This window comes from Sinohyriopsis cumingii, chromosome 9, assembly GCF_028554795.1.
Source record: "Sinohyriopsis cumingii isolate HCF-2022 chromosome 9, ASM2855479v2, whole genome shotgun sequence".
Lineage (NCBI taxonomy): Eukaryota > Metazoa > Mollusca > Bivalvia > Unionida > Unionidae > Sinohyriopsis > Sinohyriopsis cumingii.
In genome coordinates this window covers 63,673,404-63,696,893 of record NC_142969.1, presented here as the reverse complement: position 1 = coordinate 63,696,893, position 23,490 = coordinate 63,673,404, and the positions used below count along the sequence as shown (strand labels likewise).

Here is a 23,490-nt window from a genome sequence, read left to right as displayed (position 1 = left end):
AAGCTCACAGGTGTGACGCGTAAATGTCGCATTTTGAAACTGACACACGACAGGTGTTGTTTATGATATTGGCTATGTAGTAGATAAAAGGAACTTATTACAGTAAATGCTCACTGATATTAGAACCAGGGTTATATTGTCTGGAAATTGGTCGGGGGTGGGGAGACTTTTTGGTTGATGCAGGTGTTCTCACGTTTAATTTAGTTGTTTCCACCAGGGGTGATACTATGCATCATTTTTGGTATAAAGCATAAGCGTGAAACTTTTAAGTTACAATATCGGACTGTGGATATTGCATTCAAGTATAATTATTACGATGATTGCAATACACTATCGACGGATCAGATGATGCAATACACTCTCCACGGCTCAACTATTGGTGTAATAGGCTTTGGACGGACAATAACAAACCTTGCATATGTTGACAATAAGAAATAGAAACAGGGATCGCAGAGAGACATAACAAGAACGTTGACGCGGCCCTACCTATAGAAGTGGTTATAAAAGCTTGTTTCTCTATATGTGGTGTGACGAAAAAATGAGAACAAAATTTGAACTCAGGGTTACAAATACAAAACTAGATGTCGTTAATTGCGATTCTGACAATCTCAGTTATTTACAAAACAAAGATTGACTGAGAAGTAACTTCTCGGTATATCTGACAATGAACCAAATCATAGAAAAAGCCGAGGCAGTCCGACTGTGTATTAATTTTGATCGATATCTAAGCTTACACGATGTTAAAGGAGTTCGAAATGTCGCCCAGACTGCTTTCTCATACATCCACCTGGGTGGGGGAAAGTTGTTGTTCCTATGTATTTCTAATTTTATGGTAGTAAGTATATGGAAGTGGTCGCTGCCTTGAGTACTTGATTATCTACTTCCCAGTCGGATAATTGTGCTATCTTTGGGATGCTTATCGTGAGGTCAATTATTGACTGTGTCCCATTTTCGGGATTTAGTCTAGTGGGTCCACCGTTATTTAGCACCTAATGGTTCGAGGCTGTGACCCACCTCTCCACATTCGATCCTCTGCTGTCCACATGGGAACCTCCTCAGAGTCGGCTGTGAGCATTAAAATCACCACATATTATTGTGGTTTCCCCTATGTCCCCTATAATTGTTTGGTATGTGTTATGTGTGGCTATTTTGTTTCCACCGGGAGCGTTCACAGTTAATATTGGTGGTGGATGCCTTAGTTAATTTTAATTTTAATTATTTGGAATTCTGGTAAGGGTTCTAGTGTATAGTGAGGTTCTATGCCCACAATAGACTCACTCAAGAGGGACTTGCATACATTTATCGCCAGTCCACCTCCCCTCTGTCTCTGGGGCCTGCTTTTAACGTAGATGTTACTGAATCCAGGGAACTTCGGGATCTGTTAAGTCTTGTTATTTAAGTATGTCTCTTAAAGGTATATAACGTCTGGTTTATTAGCACTGTTATGCATTTTAAGGATTAGATCCGGGACATTTTCAACTAACCACCTACAGTTCCAGTGGAAAATTCTTAACGTGTTTTTCCTACTCATCGTGAGCGTTTCCTAGTTACTTGTGGCGAGGGTATATTAATTAATCAACCAAAACCCCGTATAAACAGTCCAGACTGGCAGAAACGCCTTAAACCTAATACTGGATAGGGACAATCAGTCAATACAAATGGAAAATTTACACAAAGAAACCAACCAGACGATCTTACTCCAGCTAAAAACTAACATACCTTTAACATCTTGCTTTTCTTCCTTCACCATCACAGGAGAAAAATGTAAACGAACAAATATCCAAACCTCGAATAAACTTAGATTATATGAGGTGGTCCTAAGCCCAGACTATCAGGCCCCGTCACACAATAATAAAGTTGTATATTATTTTAGTGATAATACACTTGTACACACTAGATGTTTTAAAAATGATGACAGTGTAGAAATGTTGATAATTTAGTAAATAGCATGCCATCTTGAAATATTCATGAATCATTTTACTTTTAGATATAATATCAAAATAAAATCTATTGATGATGCATCTTTTGTATATTTTTAAAGAAATACTGTGATAGAATGATACAGCGTAGAAAGGGGATCAATCAGAAATCCTTTAGCGTTTCAGGCAAGTCAAGAGGGAACACTGGAATGTAATTTGCTGCCAGTTATATTCCGATCTATTTTTGTTCATATAGTACGATATGGATGTGGAAGGAGACACAGTCATATATGTAACATTGTCTGCCCTTATTTCTTAAAATGTATATTGTGCACTTCTCCTGATATATATATATATATATATATATATATATATATATATATATATATATATATATATATATATATATATATATATATATATATATGATATAATTATATCTGATTTAATAAATATTTATTTAAATTTAATTGTTTGCTATTGAATTGTATAATTATTCACTAGAGATGATACTTTTTCCAGAAAATAGTTTGACCATGGCTGTTCGTTTTAGTAAACACTCTGGTGTTGATATAGATCCTGACCTTGATTCAAATTTAGTAGCAACGACTTGAATAAATTATATTTCTCTTTTAAAATGATAGGTTGTTGTCGAGGTCATGATGGGACTACGTGGCTTAAGATGTAAACGATTTTTATTTTTATTTTTTAGAGTAAAATCATTGGTTTTCGTAAGGGCCACACTGGGTGTATGTAATTTTTAACAAGTAAATAATTTCGACGAGGTTCTGGAACATGATCACGTGACCCCCCTTTTGCGTTTTAGAATAAGATATAACCTTTGTTTTGGAGAAATAATCTCAGATTGGCTCTTACACTGGAAGGTTTATGTTGTCCTTTTTTGGAGTTATTTCAAATTACTTGGATTCAAAAGGATAAATTCTTTTTTTCCTTGAAAATATGTGTGCTCATATGAAATTGTTGAGCAACTGCATATTTTACAAAAATTTATTCAGATTTAAAAAACCAGAGTGATATTTCTTGTTTCTACAAGGAACTGTAGACTTCAGCACTACATGTTACAGCACACATCATCGTCTTCCATCTTGGCTTCTTCGTCGGGACTCGAACTTGAAATCATTAGAACATTTTATCATTAGGACTACTAAAATTGTATTCTTGGATTATTTTTGGATTTGATTCTTAAAACCCGTAAGTTCATATTTTTTTCATTTTTACAGAATTTTTCCAGGGAAATAAATTATTGTGTTTTTCAAAGCTTGTTGTTTTCACTCTTTCTTGTGTTACTGTTTATTCGCGGTTCTTTCTTAGCTTCACGGAAATTGTCATGTGATGTTCAGTTTAATGGTGAGGCACACCATGAAGTAATCTAGTCAAACTATAACCATGTCAAAACCATTATGATACATTTATTTATAATAATAATAATAATAATAATAATAATAATAATAATAATAATAATAATAAAAATAATAATAATAATAATAATAACAACAACAATAATAATAATGAGAACTTTGTATAACGCCTAATCTTTAGAAGCTCTAAGCGCTTTATAACATTAGACAACACCTATAAGATAAAGAAAACTTGTAATGATATGATCACAAAAACAAACACCATGAAGTTAGCAAACATCAACAACAACAAAACAAAAAAAAACAAAAAAAACCATGCTGAGAATATTTAAGGTAGGAAACATTATTAGGTCTTTAAGTTTGTTCTTGCAGTCGATATAAGTGCGTTTTGAGAGCCCTCTTGAATGTGATCACTGTATCTTTGTGTTTAAGTTCAGTGGGAAATTCATTCCAAGTTGCTGGGCCCTGGTATGCAAAAGAACGCTGTCCATATGACTTTGTTTTCATAGTGGGAATAATGAGTATACGATTGTCAGAAGAGGAGCGTACGCATCTTGCTGGTGTGTACACATGGGTGAGGTAAGATAGGTATGTTGGACTAGAGTCCGAGAGTGCAACGTAGCAGAGAGAATAAATTTTGTGTTTGATTCTGGATCGAATGGATAGCCAGTGTAGGGTATAGAGCAGCGGGGAGGTGTGCTCTGATCGTGGTATTCTAAGTATGATCCGAGCAGCTGTGTTTTGAACTTTTTGAAGTTTCTGGAGCAGATATTGAGATGAACCAGACAGAATTGAGTTAAAATAGTCCCGTCGTGAAAGTACTAATGAACACACAAGTGTTTTAGTAGCATCAACTGAAAGATATTTGCGAATTGAGCTGATGCGTCTCAGCTCAAGATATGCAGCCTTGCATATGTTCATAACATGTTGGTGCAATGTGAGAGTACTGTCCAGATTAGCACCTAGGTTTTGTACTGATTGTGTGAATTTAATGTTGGTGTTTCTGATATTTATTGTTTGAGGTAAAAGATGTGAATGAGAAAGTCTTTGTTTGTGATCAGAATGGCCTCAGTTTTATCATCATTCATCTGCAGCTTGTTACATGTCATCCATGATTTCACATCAGAAATGCACCTCTCTACACCTTGGATGGTAGCATCAACTTCAGTTGGGTAGCTAGATTTGTATATTTGAGTGTCATCAGCGTACAATTAGTGAGACACTGGATGATGATCTATGACACTTGAAAGAGACTGAGTGTACAGAATGAAGAGAACAGGTCCAAGAACAGACCTCTGTGGAACACCACAACATACATCAACTTGGCTGGAGTGTATTCCATTTGCAGATACAATTTGTGTCCTGTTGACCAAGTAGGACTTGAACTACAGTAAGGCTGTAGCATGAATGACAAATACATGCTGGAGACGGTTAAGTAATATATCATGGTCTATTGTGTCAAATGCAGCAGACAAATCAAGGAGAGTGAGGTATGTAATCTTTCCGCTATCCAACGCAGATAGAATGTCATTAACTACTTTGAGAAGAGTAGTTTCAGTACTGTGGCAAGGGCGATATGCAGATTGTACATTGCTAAAAGACTGTTTGAACTTAGATGAGATACAAACTGGGATAGAACAACCTTGTCTAAGATTTTTGATATGAATGGGAGATTAGAAACTGGGCGGGAGTTCTTTATATCATTTTGGTCTCGTGTTGGTTTCTTCAGCAGAGGCTTTACAATGGCAGTTTTGAAAAATGATGGGAATTCCCCGGATGAGAGAGAAGTATTAATAACATCAGTTAGTGAAGGCAATACTGGAACGAAGCACTCAAGCAGCAGTGATGTTGGAATTGGATCAAGTTCACATGACTTTGGTGCCTTCTTCATCAGGATTGTACGTACGAAATCCGTAGAGAAAGGTTCAAATGCTGCTAATGGTTGCCGCTTAAATTCTGTATCTCAACTGTATGGTGACGACGAGTCAATTGAAATTGTGGTGTCAAGCTTATCTCTGATGGTTTGTACTTTGTCACGGAATAAATTTGCAAACATGTCCGGAAGGTTGACTGGAGAGAAGGTAGTTGCAAGTGGTGTAGATTTGTTCCTTGACATTAGCTTGTTTGTAATCTCGAAGAGCTCTTTGCAGCTGAAACTTTCCGTACCAGACAAATCCATGCATACACGTACCAAAAACAACAGAATGGTTATTTCTAGATGTTCCTTTATCCCGGCTCTCTCACAGAGAAAAGATTATATCAGATTTCGTATTCTTATCCGTAGCAGAATGTTACGGATAAGAATTGATTTTGTCTCTGTAAGGACCAGTCTAATGATATAATATCCACACGACTCCTACTCGTAAACAAGGCACTTACATTTGGAGTGGCAGCTACTGTATCATTTCCTATGTGGTGTTTTATCCGAACATGTGCGGAAAGTCTCAAGCGTCTAGAGACTGACCGGTTGTGAAAAATAAACCAGTCTATTCTTGGGTTCAAACTCATATTTTGTGCCCAATGTTTCATTGTTTGCACACAAAAAAGAACAACAACAACAACAACAAACAAGCAAACAAATAAACCAAACACCACCATTGATGACTGCTGTATATATCGCCTTTTCATCGATTCAGGTGGAGACAACTAACCATTTTAGAGCACATTGCTAAATATGGTTTAGTTAGGTACATCTTCATTGACTTACATTGTACTGTGTTATATTAAATCTCTTACTTTATATATCCTTATATTTAGAATAAATATGCATCAGGAAGAAAGAAAAATACGAAATCAGATATAGTCTTTTTTCTGTGAGAGAGCTGGGATAAAGGAACATCTAGAAATAACCATTCTGTTGTTTTTGGTACGTGTATGCATGGATTTGTCTGGTACGTGTATGCATGAATTTGTGTCTGGTACGTGTATGCATGCATTTGTGTCTTGTAAGTGAATGCATGCATTTGTGTCTGGTACGTGTATGCGTGCATTTGTGTCTGGTACATGTATGCATGAATGTGTGTCTGGTACGTGTATGCATGCATTTGTATCTGGTACATGTATGCATGAATGTGTGTCAGGTAAGTGTATGCATACATTTGTGTCTGGTACGTGTATGCATGCATTTGTATCTGGTGAGTGGATGCATGCATTTATGTCTGGTACGTGTATGCATACATTTGTGTCTGGTACGTGTATGCATGCATTTGTGTCTGGTACATGTATGCATGCATTTGTTCAGTGTCACAGCTTAAATTCATAGAATGGAATTAACCTTGGCAAAATACTGTTGTACTGCACTTGTAATTGTGAATGTTATTCATGTGCATTTTTAGTACAAATTTACAAAAACGTCCAACTTCAATAGCCTGAAACTATTGCTTAAGTTGCTATTTGTGATGACACGTCATCGAGTCGCTATGACGCTTGTGAAGTTATGACCAAATAATAAGGATGAGCCTAATGGCTGATCAAGCCGACTACCATTTATGTCCCAAGACTTTTTCTTCGAGTATGAGACGGAATCTAACGGAATAAATTCCGAATGAAGTACTCGACACAGCCTATCCAATCATCTTATAAGCAAATGTGGTAACGTAAGTATCAAAACGAAGCACACAGTTAAGGTCACGTGGCATTATAGATGAACAATAATTGATTTATAATTGTCCATAGGTCAGTTAGCCTGTATCGAGAGACTAGATAACAACGCACACAAAGGACTATCAATTCTCTTTGTTTCACTCAATCCGATACTTAACATTGTAAACTTTAAGTAATGAAATTATTTGAGAAAATGCTAAAACATTGTAAACTCAATGACCGTTTGAATTTGAATGTGATCTATAGAGGATGTCACCTGTGTCAAAGCATCATACCTTGGTGTGACTGATTACATAATTCTACACGCATACAAGCAATATCATTATTCAGCGATCCGTAAGAATTTGCAGGTGCAAGAGTTTTTATGACATAAGACGGTAGAACCAATGCAGTAACGAAATAATAGTGTATAGTAAGAAACCTAGCCGGTTAAACAGATTTTATTTCCTGCAGGCTGCCATTACTTGGTAATATGGTCAAACAAGCTTGCTGAAACAACAGCTAACATACATATAACCATGAAACCTTAAGTCCCACATAAGTCATTCGCCAGAACAGTGTTTAACTGCATGTGAAACATCCAACGAAGACGTAAAACGAACCATACTTGTTTTCGTTACCATGCAGATGTTAATCGTGTTACTTTGAAAAAGTTTCTGTTTTTTTTGGTAGGCCAATTGCTATTTATACGCCGTAGAGAGATGTCAGCCTCGACAGGGTACACTCGAACAATGAAAAATGTTGACGGTTTTCGCGTTATACGTACTGGATGCAAGATTCTTTCTATAAAGTTTGCACTTCATTTCTTACACGGGTATAAATTTATGACCATGAATACTGTTTAAAATGTTTGATATATTTTTTAAAGAATGCTAGCGATCGGATATCCAGAAATACAATTGTCACCATAGAACAACGCCATTTGCTCGTGACATGCTCAAATGATGTGCGGCCACATTCCGCATATTTTTTAAATATCTCAATTCTCTTCCAGTAAAAAAAAAAAACGTTTGACACCAATACCATAAAATAGTCTTACCGTCATGAGGTGTATATTTTAGTAAAAAAATCTTGAAAGGAAATGAAGACGTCAATTCTAACAGCAAGGTAAATAATAATACAAACAAAAATAAATAAGAAATTGGTTGTTCGGGATAAAAATAATAAAAATGGTTACACAAACAGATATTCTAACCCGAATAGTAGCGAACATGCAGTCTGCGTAAACACTATTCACTAGACAGTGTGGTGGTCATATTATTCAGTAGATATTGTGCTGGTCAATATATGCAATAGCTTTAGATGGGGTTCAAACAGTATGAAACGCTGAACAATTCTAACTTTTATGATAAGTTAATGTTATTACAAACCAGTCTGTATATATTGTAATAAATTTAGAATATGCCCATTTGGTTATAGCGCGCAGTTTTATGATTTCTTAGAGTGTTGTGATTACTTGTTTGATTATTGGAACTTGTTTCAATGGAAATATTTCTCAGCCTGAAATAATCAGCCATTTACTAGGAGCAAACGTCACTGATTGAAGTGTTAGTGTGTTTCCATGATGCCATTGTTTACATTTGATGAATTCAGGACAGGACCGCATGAGTGTCCCTGAGTTAAATAATCCCTATTAAAATCTAGTGGTGTACATTGGTTGTGTGACTACAGTGGCAGTATTTTTGATAGGAGAACGGTAAATTACGCAATGGAATAAACAAGAAGGGACTTGGCAGATATTGTTTATGTTGCCATGATGGCAAATACTATGCAGTTTTACTGGTGGAATGTGGCCCTAAACCATGATTCGACTGGCCTAAGGTGGCATAGTAAATCTAGTTGCCTATGTTAGTGGATAGTTGTATAGTTTTACGGCGTGAAATGAAGATGGTACGGAACGGTGATGAAGAGAAACCATGCAGACGTGCGGTTGATAGAAATTGGAAAGCTGCGAGATATGTGGTCTTGAGCTGATTAGGGTAAAATTTATGTATAGAATGGAAAAGTTGGGCTTTCTAATTTACAAATGAAGTTTTATGGAAGACTTTGGAAATTTGGGGTAAACTTATAACTTCTAGCGGAATTGCGCCAGAGATTGATACAGCTCGGTCAAGGAAATACCCCTGGCTTGTAACATTATCTTGTGGCGCCTTAAAGGATTAGTAATACTGAAACAATATAGCTTTCTATAAGACTATTTCTGTTCGGTTTATTCATTATTTTCTCTGTATGTCTGAAAGGTATTTATGTTCTTGCAACACCATTTAGGATATCGAACAGAATCTGTCACATACAAGTAACTTGTCAAAACTTCTCCAAGCTAGCTGCTTAAAATCAGTCATAATGACCCTTCAAAAATGAATCATAATCCAAAAGCACGTCACCTACAAATTTAATGGCTGACCACATAAAAGGATTTTCATGCGTTATATTGATTTCCGTCAATCTCATTGGATAAACAGAAGTAAAATCCAGATGGGTGAAAACATTCTTTCATGATGTAATTTCATTGTGAACTTGTGATTTCTCTAACCGTTTGCATCTATTATTTGCGTTTGTTTAAAAAATATATAGCAATTGAAAATATTACACACTGAAGATGAGTTACGGAAAAATGATAGTACAGAGTATTTTTTATTAATATTTGTTCCTTATACTCTTTTAAATAAGGATCTTGTTTCATTTAAATATGTGCGGTTGCCTTGGTTTTATTATGGACGTGATCATTTGCTTTTGTTATTTGTTCATTGAAATAGATATTGTATTAAATATTATTCAGACAGCATCTTTGATATGCACACTCCTTATATGACTCTTGTTTTCTCTCTGGAGTAATAAGTGTTCAGCAAGCCTAATAGCACATATTCTCCAATTTTTCCGAGCATAGTTTTAGTGTCAAAATTGACACAAAATTGACGAACCGAAGTTTATAACCCGAATTCTTTGAGGTTAAAAGGTCAAACTATCCAAACGTTTTGAGAAGATGGAGGCTTCTTATTTCTTGATGAAACGCTCAACTGTAAAAAGAAACCACTAAGCTTTGTTTATCGTAAAATGTGAATAGGATACGTTTGTCAGGATGTGTCCAAGAAGTGGTATGAATGTCATAAGTCTCTCCACGCATATTAATCATAACCCCACCGTCAAAACGTCCGTTACAGCTCGTGTCAACTTGTCACGTGACGTAAACCAGTCTGCTAATTGTCTGCAGACATACGACAATTCATTACGACACTAACAAGGCGCGGATTGAAGAGGTATTATAAATTATGTACACATATGCCCAACGAGTGTTAACTTTAAAATAAACGCGAAACATTGGTCTTGCGGTAATTATATGGTTATCTAGACTACTATTCAATAGAATAAAAGGAAATGTAATCGCTCTAATTGAAAATAGCTATGAAAGCACGAACTTATACTAACCGTTTAGTATATTTATTCTTTGTAGGACATATTGTGTCTGGCATATAATATTGAATGTGAAACAAAAATATTTTTAAAAATTCCAGTCGGGAATATCACATTGAAATGGCCGGTCGAGAGTACCTTTGTTAGATTTGCCTGTAACTCAGAATAAACCACAAGCTATAAGAAATCCAACGAAATTTATGGCACAAGTTGTCAGCGAATAATTAAACCCTGAGGCTTCGATCAAAACGAATTCAAACGAGCTAATTCCCTTGCACAGGTACAATAAATGTCTTCAAAAGATTACTTGCAGAAACCTTAAGAAATTTAACACTCAGAAACATTTTTTTTGCAAGCAATGAACGAGTTTTCTTCCTGTGTCTTTTTAATTTCAAACTGATGAAAATATTGCCCTAATGTTATTACGTTTATATATTCATCGACGTTAAGCCCATCTGTTAACAGAATACTTCACTTATGGTGTAAATCGTCTACTTGATGTTAAAACTTAAGTGGTGAAAGCTGTCAAATAATTGCACTTTTATCTTTACCACCGAAAACCAAATTAAACATCATTCTGCCGCTCAGGATGCCTTTTTGTGTATTTTCAAAATTTCTAATTATTCCATTCCTGTTTCAATCTCGATTATAAACTTGAAAAAAAGCTTTGCAAATGGCCAAATTTGATATTTTTTCAATGAACCTATCTTGACAAACCAGATTTTCTGCAGTTATATTGAGATTTAAAAACAATATTTGTTCTTTTGTACTAATAGGTTTAAGAGAGCTCTGAGCGACCCAACATGTTCCACAAATGTCACCAACAAAATAGTTTGTACAGTTTGTTTTCTATTGTCAAGCTAAGCATTTATTTGAAACAGGTACCAGAAGCTGCCAAGTGGAACTCAAACTCTTAAGAAAGTAGAAATGGGAAAGTGTACAAATTTAAAAAGTACGGTGATAGAAAAGAAACATTTAGATAATTCTAAAGTAGTAATTATAACAAGTTGGTTGCATACAGCATGTTTTTTGTTGTTGTACCTTTCATCTAACTGCGAAAGCCGAGACAGAACACAATAATCAGAAAAGATAGGAAAATTTGATTTACATGTGAAAAATATACAATGTGAGTAGAAGCACTGAAAACTACAGTAAACCAATCAAAAATCGCATTTATCCCTGAATTCTGTTCTTGCATGCAATCTAAGTAATGGTGTGGTTATCCTGTCACAACATTCCTTTACCGATTTATTTTCTGTAAATATACTTATATCACTTCATTTCATGCCTGTTCATTTTTTTTTGCCTTTGAAGTTTATGTTAGTTTAGTTCTTTTTTCCAAGCGCCCGTCTACTCTATCAGTTTCGGCACAGCGAAGGAAAAGGATATGAAACCTTTTTCCGGAATGATACCAATCCGAGCTTTGCCGTCTGGAAAAGCAATCATACAGCAATGTTGCTCAAAGAACGGCTTTTAGACGGTTTTGAGTTTCTTTTGCTGTTTCAAGCGAAATAGACCATGACACGGAGAAAAATAAGAATATAAATCTTAGACGAATAATTTCTTTACCAGCCGAGACTGACATGGGAGTCAGGAAAACTTTTCTCGTCGGGATTACATATTGCGAGAACGCACGCTATGTTTCAGCGATGATATCGTAGTGGGGACCAATAAATTAAATACAATACCTCAGTTTTGATAATTTTTCCCATGATAAAATTTAGAAAAGGAAAAATAAAGAATTTTTTTTTTTATAGTTTTCACGTATTTATATATTTTTCCATGCTATTGGCATTACAATATACTCTAATACTGTGACACACTTCATGAAAAACCGAGGAAACAAATTTACAAATTATTCATACTAACGCCTTCGACTAAATATACCAAATCATATACATATATAAACTACACACACACACACACACACACACACACACACACACACACACATTATGTGTTTCTACAGGAATTAAACCTTTAATACAGATTATATGGCAAATAACAATCCTTTCAAGTCCTTTCAAGTGCACTGGATCCAGCAAAGGATCACGTGTGTCACGGATTGATTAAGTTAAATGCAATAAATTGACAACGATCAGTGCGAAACTAGTATCTAACTACCCTGAGCGCTTTTAACTCTTAATGAGTCTTTTTCAAAGGCAGATACAAAACATAGACAATACAAAAAAATAAAACAGAAAAACAGTGATGCTTGCAAAGCTTTACATGGCTGTTTCTACAGGAATTAAACCTTTAACTTTATTAGGTTTCAACTAGTTTATTTCAACTCGTTGCTGACACTGGAAAATATTTGTACTGACCTAGAAATCGATGAACCATAACGACATATATTGTTTTATGTAATTTTATGCAAGCGCAAATTATATCCCTGATATTTCATTGTTATAGTAATCATAGTTTTAGATGTTGTGAAGATCATTTTCATACCTTCCATTTCGTCCGTAATGGCATTTAGTATCTCATGGGCATTGATGTAGCCGCCGTATCATGTTTATTAATTGTAGCGCATTGTTGTTATACCGTGATGGTTCTTCCTGGGATTGGTTTGAATCATGCATTATGATCTGCATGATCTAGATCCTTATAATGCCATGTTTTGTACCACGTCTCTCACATCATAGAAACTTGTTGTCTTTTAAACTTCAAAGACTTCACGAACTTTAATATTGCTTTTGATGCAGTCGTTCTCAGTCTAGCCAAAATCAGAGTTGTGTCCTTAACATATAATTCATGTTAACAGCATTATCATTTCAGCTGTATATTAGGTATAAAACAATTAATTAAAAATCCTTTCCATCCTTTTAACTGTTCATTATGTGAAAAATGTTGTTTTCAAATACGTCCTTGAACATGTGTAAAGCTTCCAGTTATTAAAATTACTTGCCTTTTTAACGTTTTCCCCGGGGAATTTAGGAATGTACATCTATATAAAACTTGTTTTGTTTCTCGACATTCTAGCAATTTCGCAGACTTTAAAATTATACGTTACAAATGCATCAGCTCTCAAGTACCAACATAGATTGATCAATACTTTTGATCTGCTTTACTCCTTGTTTGCTTCAACTATAATCTTTTCTAATGATTTGTAATCATTGTTATTGCATACCTTGATTGACTTTGGCAATATATCAGATCATAATCTGGTTTCATTTTCAATTAAATACTTCCATATTCTAGTCTTGGGAGTTATGTTATACCTTTCAACTATATGCATTGTTTTGCCTGAGCAAGATGACAAAAATACTGTTCTTTTCCAGTGAGTTCTTCAAACTTTGCCATTGCAAAACGTTATTTTGCTCATCATTCGCTCTTAGAACATTTTTCTGAAATCATCTTTACGCGTTTGCCAGGCTAAGTGTATTTTGAGCACAGATATTGCTGTCATACTCTATTTACATCCATCGTTGTATTTTCATACGTGTGCACCAAAGTCGGCTTCTCACTGGTCATCCACGAGACCAATATAATCACTTTTAAAGGAAAATATGTTTCTCGATTGCTTGTGTCATATTTAGGTAGACTGTTCAGTTGACCATTCCTCTAATTCACTGCACTGCATTTGATTGTGTTCCGTATTATATGTTACCATTACAAACATTTGCTTCAGCCTGATCGTAGAAAAAATATCTGAAACAGTGATTTTTGTTAGTCGTCTTAGATTGAAATGTGCACTTTTGGTGCATCATATGCTACGACTCAATGGCCTTCAACTAAGAAACAGCAAATCGCGAAAAGCAAAAGGTTTTTAAAATTCAACAAATAGAATAAAAAGAGAAAATTTAAAAGAAATTACAGTATATTGAATTAAATCCTAAATAGTCCCAAAGTTATATCACAAGCCTGCAGATTAGGGTATGCAGAATAAATTATAGTTGTGTTCTGAATGAATTAGAATCTTGAAGGTGCTGATTTACCAATACCCTGGAGCAGTGGTGATGTGCTAAATGCCTTCATGTATCAAATACAGTAATCCAAAATGTATGTAAATGAATTCAGATTAATCCCAAAATAGTTATTTAATCCGAAGGTATTTGTGAGCACTGTGTAATTTCAATAAATATATTATATGAGCTCTACGCCTCAAATATTAAATGAATCAACTAAAACATATCTCTCTAAGGAATGATGTTAAGATAGGATCGAGTAATTATAATGGAAGCGACTATATATACCACTTCATCTGACCTATGTCACAATAAACAGTTTCCGAAAATAATCTGTAATTGTAGTGGTACACTATATTATGTTAACCATCCTGATATGAGAGTTGAGTCGACTTGTTTCCATGTTGTTATCGTTGTATGAAATTTATAAGTCTGCATCTTTTCTGAAACATTGTACTTTTTTATATTTAGATTTTAAAAATCATATTTTCTCGCGTATGTTTTATTGTAAAATGAATATCTTTGACTGCACGTCTATCCTTTCCAAGATTAGTAAACAAATGTGCATTGCACCGTTATTGTTAATTTAATATTGAACTAAGGAAAATCCATATCACCTCTCTAAGCTCTGCCTAGATTTTTACTAAGTCATTTTGTAACAGTATTGGTCATGTGCAAAATATGTTATGTGAGGTTTTGTTGTAACGGAGGGACAAGCTTAGCAGCTGTGCTAGAGTAGATAGGACTGATCCGGGTCCTTGTTCTTACTACAGAGACAGCCTGTAGGTTTAGGTTATCCCGCTATATGTCCTTGAAATGTTACACAAGCACGGCGAAACTCACTTTTAGGCAAATTAATTGTCAAATTTGCATCCGTGAGTCCGTGAATTTCTGAACTGTCGCTAAATGATCTTTCCATCGCAGTTATCTAGACCAGATGAAATCATGTTTATTAAACGTTGAAAAATCCTAGGAAAACCTTTTATTTAAAACGCCATCACTTTGTATTGATAAAGTCCATCTGGAGTCACGAATGCCGAAGTTTCCCTTGCCCTTTCCGTCAGTGGAAGTTGCAAAACTCCTTAAAGAAGATCAAATTTGGCGACATAATTTGCATTTCCAATTTTATCAATGTAGACACCAATTCTTGGTAATGGACATGCATTTGGTTTCGTCACACTGTTCACCTTTCTAAAGGCAGTAAACATGCATAAAGTTTTATCTGGTTTCGGAACATGTATGCATGGTAAACTCCAGTCACATTTACTCTGTTCTATGAAATCCTTCTCCAGCTAATACTAAATTTCCTTTTCAAACGTTACTATTTGAGAGGGTTCATCCTGTAACGGTGTTGTTTCACAGGTGTGGAATTTACAATTTCATCGTCATGGTAGTTTTTAGTTGTTATTGTAAGAACATATGGAACTAAGTGCTCATATACAAGTAATAGCTGTTTTAGTTCAGTTGTTTTAGTTGCTGAAAATGTGAATGTTTCTGGTCCAGATTATTCATAATGACTGAATTTCGAAGATTTGCTACTGCAAAGTCAACACAATCTGATTGCATTCCATCGTATAAATCTTTACTGTGTGGGACAGGTACAACTAAATTAATTGCATGTTTGACCTGGCTTTCTATATCAACATACCTCTTTACATATTTATATGGCAAAGATGTTTTTGGTTTCGCCTCTCATGAGTATTTATAATATAATTTAAAATATTTACTTATCAACTATGTAGGGACCAGAATACTTAGCCCGAGGAGGATTTTGTGGTACAGGCAAGAGAGCCAGAACTATATCACCAGGCTGAAAACACCTTTCCTTTATATTATCATCATACCTTAATCTCAATTTTGACTCAGTAGAGTGCAGATTACTTCTTGCAACCTCACAAGCCTTTGATAACTTATACTTTACGTTGGAAACATAATCGAGAAGATTGATTTCTGCATCTTCATTAAAAAAAAGTTTCTCTTTCAAAACCTTCAGTGGTCCACGCACAGTATGTCCAAAAACTAGTTCGAACGGACTGAATTTTAAAGATTCTTGAACTGAAACCCTAACATCAAACAATAGTAAATGAACACCTTCATCCCAATCTTTACCAGTATCAAAACAATATGTCCGAATTATATTTTCAAAGTATGATGAAACCGTTTTCAAGCCAAAAAGCTCTCAGAGAGATAGGCAGAAGACTTGAATTGATGGATGCCTAATTCGTACCTAACTTGCTGGCAAATTCCAGGCATAAAATGTGACCCTTGATCAGATTGGACAGATTTAGATAAGCCAAAAAAGAGTTTAAATACATTTTATCAATGCTTTTACTATTGTTTTAGATGCAATATTCCTGAAATGAATTGCCTATGGGAATCTTGTAGACGCACACATTATGGTGAACATGTATTAGTTATCGTACTTGGTGTTAGGTAAGGGACATACACAATCTACCATTATTCTGCTTAATGCATTAATATGTTGCAGATTAACCTTATGTATCTTCTTATTTGGTGTTTTGAAAAGTGCGACAAGATATGTAGTATTCACAAACGCCAGCTTTAATCTTTGGCCAATAAAAGTGATTCGAAAACTTGTGATAAGTCTCTTTGATCCCTAAATGAGCAGACAATGGACTAGACTAAGAATTTCCTGTCTGTACCAATTGGGAACAGCAATTTGATAATTCACTGCCCACGTGTCACCAGCGGGTACCTCAGATGCTCTCCATTTTCTCATAAGAATCGCGTATTTAACGAAATAAAAAACAGTTACTTCAATGGATTCAGTTTCACTACTGGCCTTTTGAGAAGAAAAAAAAAAACAGGAGATCTCGTTATCTTTTTCGTGTTCCTGTGTAACCCTGATTAGAATACTGTTTGTGTTTTTGTTTTGTTTTTATTATTATAACGTACATTAAAAATGTTTCAGTCGTATCGCTACGATGTCTGCAGTGTGACAATTTATGGTAAAGTCTAGCAACGATCCATCATGCCGCAGACAAGTTGCATGATGTCCCACCCAGTCACATTATCCTGACACCAGGCCGACCAACCCTAACACTAACAGTCTAATGCTGAGCGCCTAGCAAAGCAGTTGCTTTTACAATTTTTATACAAGTGTTTGATATGACTCGGTGTTCGAAACCGTGCCTAGAATAACGAAAATGACTAGTTAAAAGAGGATCACTGTGATCAATACCCTTTAATTGATCAAAACGAGGAGTAAAAGTAATCTCATCAAAACCTGAACAATACACGTTCAATTAAAAGAATACTTTCCTGATCAACATCATTCTCAAAAGCAGAACACAATAAAAAAGTAAATATGCAGGATTTCGTTAACGTTACGTCAAAACACTTTTACCTCCTGTGTACAATGTGGAAACGGTTCGACACTTTTTAAAATTCTTTTGCACAGATTGTGTACTAATAATTACCACTGGTTAAAACAGGATTGATTAAAATCATATAATGTGCCACAGAAACTAGAACTTATTAATTCATACCAATAGAAAAGAACTATTTATGTATTCATACGCCCTCTTTGTGTGCTTTGACATGATGTGAAGAAAATCATGTCATGTTTATTTCTTGCGATCCGTCATCCGTCTAGAAATGTTTACACTTTAATTAACTGACTTTCCTATTTTGTAGAAGTCATACAGCTTGAAAATCGACTACACATTATTTGTGGACGGCCTTCACTGTGCATGTCTATGTTTTGTTTTTCAAGCTTCGTGATTTCATAAATGATGCAAACTATTAAATTCAATTTTTACTACCCACCTTAGTTAGTAACCGTGATGCAACAGGACAAGAATTAGGCTGGAAATATTCTACTTCAGTAGTAACATGAACCGGATATGAACATGCTGGGGATAGACATACATGAATTGAATATGAATGTGATGGGCATATACCTACATGAATTGAATATGAATGTGTTGGGGACAGACCTTCAGGAATTGAATATGAATGTGTTGGGGACAGATCTTCAGGAATTAAATATGAATGTGTTGGGCATATACCTGCATGAATTGAATATGAATGTGTTGGGCATATACCTACACGAATTGAATATGAATGTGTTGGGCATATACCTACATGAATTGAATATGAATGTGTTGGGGACAGACCTTCAGGAATTGAATATGAATGTGTTGGGGACAGACCTTCAGGAATTGAATATGAATGTGTTGGGCATATACCTACATTAATTGAATATGAATGTGTTGGGGACAGACCTTCAGGAATTGAATATGAATGTGCTGGGCATATACCTACATGAATTGAATATGAATGTGTTGGGGACAGACCTTCAGGAATTGAATATGAATGTGTTGGGGACAGATCTTCAGGAATTAAATATGAATGTGTTGGGCATATACCTGCATGAATTGAATATGAATGTGTTGGGCATATACCTACATGAATTGAATATGAATGTGTTGGGCATATACCTACATGAATTGAATATGAATGTGTTGGGGACAGACCTTCAGGAATTGAATATGAATGTGTTGGGGACAGACCTTTAGGAATTGAATATGAATGTGTTGGGCATATACCTACATTAATTGAATATGAATGTGTTGGGGACAGACCTTCAGGAATTGAATATGAATGTGCTGGGCATATACCTACATGAATTGAATATGAATGTGTTGGGGACAGACCTTCAGGAATTGAATATGAATGTGTTGGGCATATACCTACATGAATTGAATATGAACCTGCTGGGGATAGACCTACATGAATTGAATATGAACGTACTGGGGATAGACCTACATGAATTGAATATGAATGTGTTGGGGACAGACCTTCAGGAATTGAATATGAATGTATTGGGCATATACCTACATGAATTGAATATGAACGTGCTGGGGATTGACCTACATGAATTGAATATGAACATACTGGGGATAGACCTACATGAATTGAATATGAATGTGTTGGGGACAGATGTTCAGGAATTGAATATGAATGTGTTGTGGACAGACATTCAGGAATTGAATATGAATGTGTTGGGCATATACCTACATGAATTGAACATGAATGTGTTTGGGACAGACCTTCAGGAATTGAATATGAATGTGTTGGGCATATACCTACATGAATTGAATATGAATGTGTTGGGGACAGACCTTCAGGAATTGAATATGAATGTGTTGGGCATATACCTACATTAATTGAATATGAATGTGTTGGGGACAGACCTTCAGGAATTGAATATGAATGTGCTGGGCATATACCTACATGAATTGAATATGAATGTGTTGGAGACAGACCTTCAGGAATTGAATATGAATGTGTTGGGGACAGATCTTCAGGAATTAAATATAAATGTGTTGGGCATATACCTGCATGAATTGAATATGAATGTGTTGGGCATATACCTACATGAATTGAATATGAATGTGTTGGGCATATACCTACATGAATTGAATATGAATGTGTTGGTGACAGATCTTCAGGAATTGAATATGAATGTGTTGGGGACAGACCTTCAGGAATTGAATATGAATGTGTTGGGCATATACCTACATGAATTGAATATGAATGTGTTTGGGACAGACCTTCAGGAATTGAATATGAATGTGTTGGGCATATACCTACATTAATTGAATATGAACGTGCTGGGAATTGACCTACATGAATTGAATATGAACGTGCTGGGGATAGACCTACATGAATTGAATATGAATGTGTTGGGCATATACCTACATGAATTGAATATGAATGTGTTGTGGACAGACCTTCAGGAATTGAATATGAATGTGTTGGGCATATACCTACATGAATTGAATATGAACGTGCTGGGGATAGACCTACATGAATTGAATATGCACGTGCTGGGGATAGACCTACATGAATTGAATATGAATGTGTTGGGCATATACCTACATGAATTGAATATGAATGTGTTGGGGAAAGACCTTCAGGAATTGGATATGAATGTGTTGGGCATATACCTACATGAATTGAATATGAATGTGTTGGGGACAGACCTTCAGGAATTGAAGATGAATGTGTTGGGCATATACCCACATGAATTGAATATGAATGTGTTGGGGACAGACCTTCAGGAATTGAATATGAATGTGTTGGGCATATACCTACATGAATTGAATATGAATGTGTTGGGGACAGACCTTCAGGAATTGAATATGAATGTGTTGGGGACAGACGTTCAGGAATTGAATATGAATGTGTTGGGGACAGACCTTCAGGAATTGAATATGAATGTGTTGGGGACAGACCTACATGAATTGAATATGAATGTGTTGGGCATATACCTACATGAATATGAATGTGTTTGGGACAGACCTTCAGGAATTGTATATGAATGTGTTGGGCATATACCTACATGAATTGAATATGAACGTGCTGGGGATAGACCTACATGAATCGAATATGAATGTGTTGGGGACAGACCTTCAGGAATTGAATATGAATGTGTTGGGGACAGACCTTCAGGAATTAAATATGAATGTGTTGGGGACAGACCTAGATGAATTGAATATGAATGTGTTGGGGACAGACCTTCAGGAATTGAATATGAATTTGTTGGGCATTTACCTACATGAATTGAATATGAATGTGTTGGGGACAGACCTTCAGGAATTGAATATGAATGTGTTGGGCATATACCTACATGAAATGAATATGAACGTTTTGGGGATCAACCTACCTATTTGTTACCCTTACACCTTTTTGTGTGATGAAAATTACGAACTGAAATACAATTATCCAAAAGTGTAGTAACGGGGATCTTTTGATTGATTGAAAGGTACCTCTTTATAATATATTTTGATCAAACAATCCACAAATAAGTGCCCAGATTCCTTGGTCGAAAATCAATCATTACAAATGCTCATTTACTGTATCAACACCTACTGTATGGAATTCCTTACCAATGAGGATACGTAATTCAACTTCCCTTGCTTCTTTTAAAATATCATTAACGAAATTCTTTCTAGACCAACTGAAATGACATATTAAAAGCTCTGAATAGAAAACTTTATAAACTTTATAATCATATCCATAATTGATATATCCAGATCTTATTCGATATATATAGTAAGTAAGACTTATGCTGAAATGTATGTACCTGTGTATTGAATATTGTTCATATTTGTATGTTTCCACTATAGTCATAGATAGTCATTCATGTTAAATATGTACGAATGAGTGTGCTACGATACCTGGTTATGTGCATGGTCTTCTATTTTTATTTTGTGTATATTTTTTTTTCTTCTTATTTTGTGTTAAATATTTAAATATTTTTTTATTATTTTTTTTTAACATAGCCGATTACAAAAACTGAGGACCACATGGCAGATGGGTCAGCCATGACCAAATGTGTTATCCTCGTTAAAGATAGTTTATTACTATTATTATTATTATTATTATTATTATTATAATAAGTAATCTGAATTTCAACTTTACTCATTATTATGTTTGGGGATAAAATTTATTCACAAATAAGAGATTTAATGTTACTATTAGTAGAACATTCATTATATTATCGTCCTATCATATTCGTGTTTCTTTTTTGTTTTAACACTGATTTATTCTATCTGTCGCGGTCTTTTAATTGGAGATCCAGAGAAAGGCTTTTACCGTCTTAATTGAGGCTTTCTTTTGTCTGATCTTTCGCACTCGTAGCACTGGCTTTTCCTGTCTCCGTTGATACGTCTACTTCGGCATCAGTCGGTCACCAAGGAAAAATTTGTCTTGAAGATAAATTGCCTTATTCTGTGATGTATATCCCGCGCTGTCTCTCCTAATTTCCGAAAGGTAACGTCTCACCATTCTTGATAGATATGTGGCGATGCTGCGAAATAAACGGCCTTAGAAACATTAATCACCAAGATCTTATCTTACCATGGAAGCCCCGAAGACCTTCAGTCGGGTTCTCGGGAGTTGATTACGATAAGGATAAGCGTCATGCCAAGTTTGAGAACCCGTCTGTTCAGTCTCGCAATCACCGCAATGCGAATCATGCTTAATGTTTTTCGTGTCAGGTCAATTAGCGCTTGATGAAATTCTAGATATGCATTTTGGTGTTGTAACATCGTAGTACATGCATTTGAATGGAGTTAGTCATGTGCAAACAAAACAGAGATAGAAATTAATGTTAATGACGATATCAAATACGACATACTACGTGTCATTTTCGTGTTTGTGATCATGCAACGCTTTCTCTGCGTTTTATTCTCGCGCTGCTGTCCGCTGGACATTAGTTTTGAGTTTCAATTTGTAATATTTTAACTTGCATGAAAATTTAACGAACATGTATCACCACACTTTAGCGAGGGAGTGTTGTGATACCATGTCCGTCTGTTTGTCCGACCTTCCATTCGTGCACAGTTCATAACTCTCTCTCCTACTGTGCAATAAATTACCTTTGAGAAAATTTAATTCGCTAAGATTATCGATCCATGTAAATTTATTATTATTGTTAAAAAAACGATTGGAGGGAAGGTAAGATTGTTAATATTCTTTATCTCACTGAAAATCTTACCTCGGTAATTCAGTTAGTCAAGCGTCAGACTCTTAATCAGCGGTAGCGTGTTCGATATCCGACCAGGCCAGCCCGCGTCGGCTGGGTTGTTGTTCTTCACATGCCTTTATGTGTTTGTTTGTGTCTTCCACTGTGGAACACTGGCGCAGGACAGCTCTAGTCTGACTCGAGGGCAATTTTGACCTTCTGCAGTGAGTATGGTGTATATATAAGAATACAAAGTAACAACAAGTTTACAATTTCATTCATCGCTTGAATATTCGTTCACAATCATTAAGATAAACGTTAACGGTTGCACATCTACATACTTAAATGGGCAGTTGTTGAAGTTAAGTGTTCCACAAACAGGCCGTTGCGCTGATCGACTTAACGTAATGTGCGGCTTGTTTAGTCCAAATGGAGTCTTACATGATGTAGTTGTAAATATTAGTATTTGAAAATTCATTTTATCATTCTTATTTTGGAAGGTTAAATCAATCTTAGGAATCGAGGACAATTTCATTATTTTTGGATTAAAAGCCAGCATTAATTGTGTACCTGTTCACCTTTGTACAATTGCACAGTTTATATATTACAATATTGTAACAATGGCAACCACTTACTTTGAAAGCTGAAATGTATTTAAACGTCACTGAAATTTTACTCTTCTAATGTTATAGCTTTATTCACAACACGCCATATAACTTCGACCGTCATTGTTTCTTTCAGAAATGCCAGAAAATGAATACCATAATTATTCT

At 35.3% G+C, this 23,490-nt stretch overlaps 1 long non-coding RNA gene across 1 annotated transcript; it reads right to left on the bottom strand.

Annotated features, from left to right (window-relative positions):
- Positions 1-12,296: 12,296 nt before the first annotated feature.
- LOC149791920 (uncharacterized) lies at positions 12,297-22,967 on the bottom strand. The gene is made up of 3 exons (XR_016423443.1): positions 22,751-22,967; positions 21,847-22,060; positions 12,297-13,963 (listed from the first exon to the last, which is right to left on the bottom strand). It is a non-coding gene; the product is annotated as an uncharacterized LOC149791920 (long non-coding RNA).
- Positions 22,968-23,490: the final 523 nt, after the last annotated feature.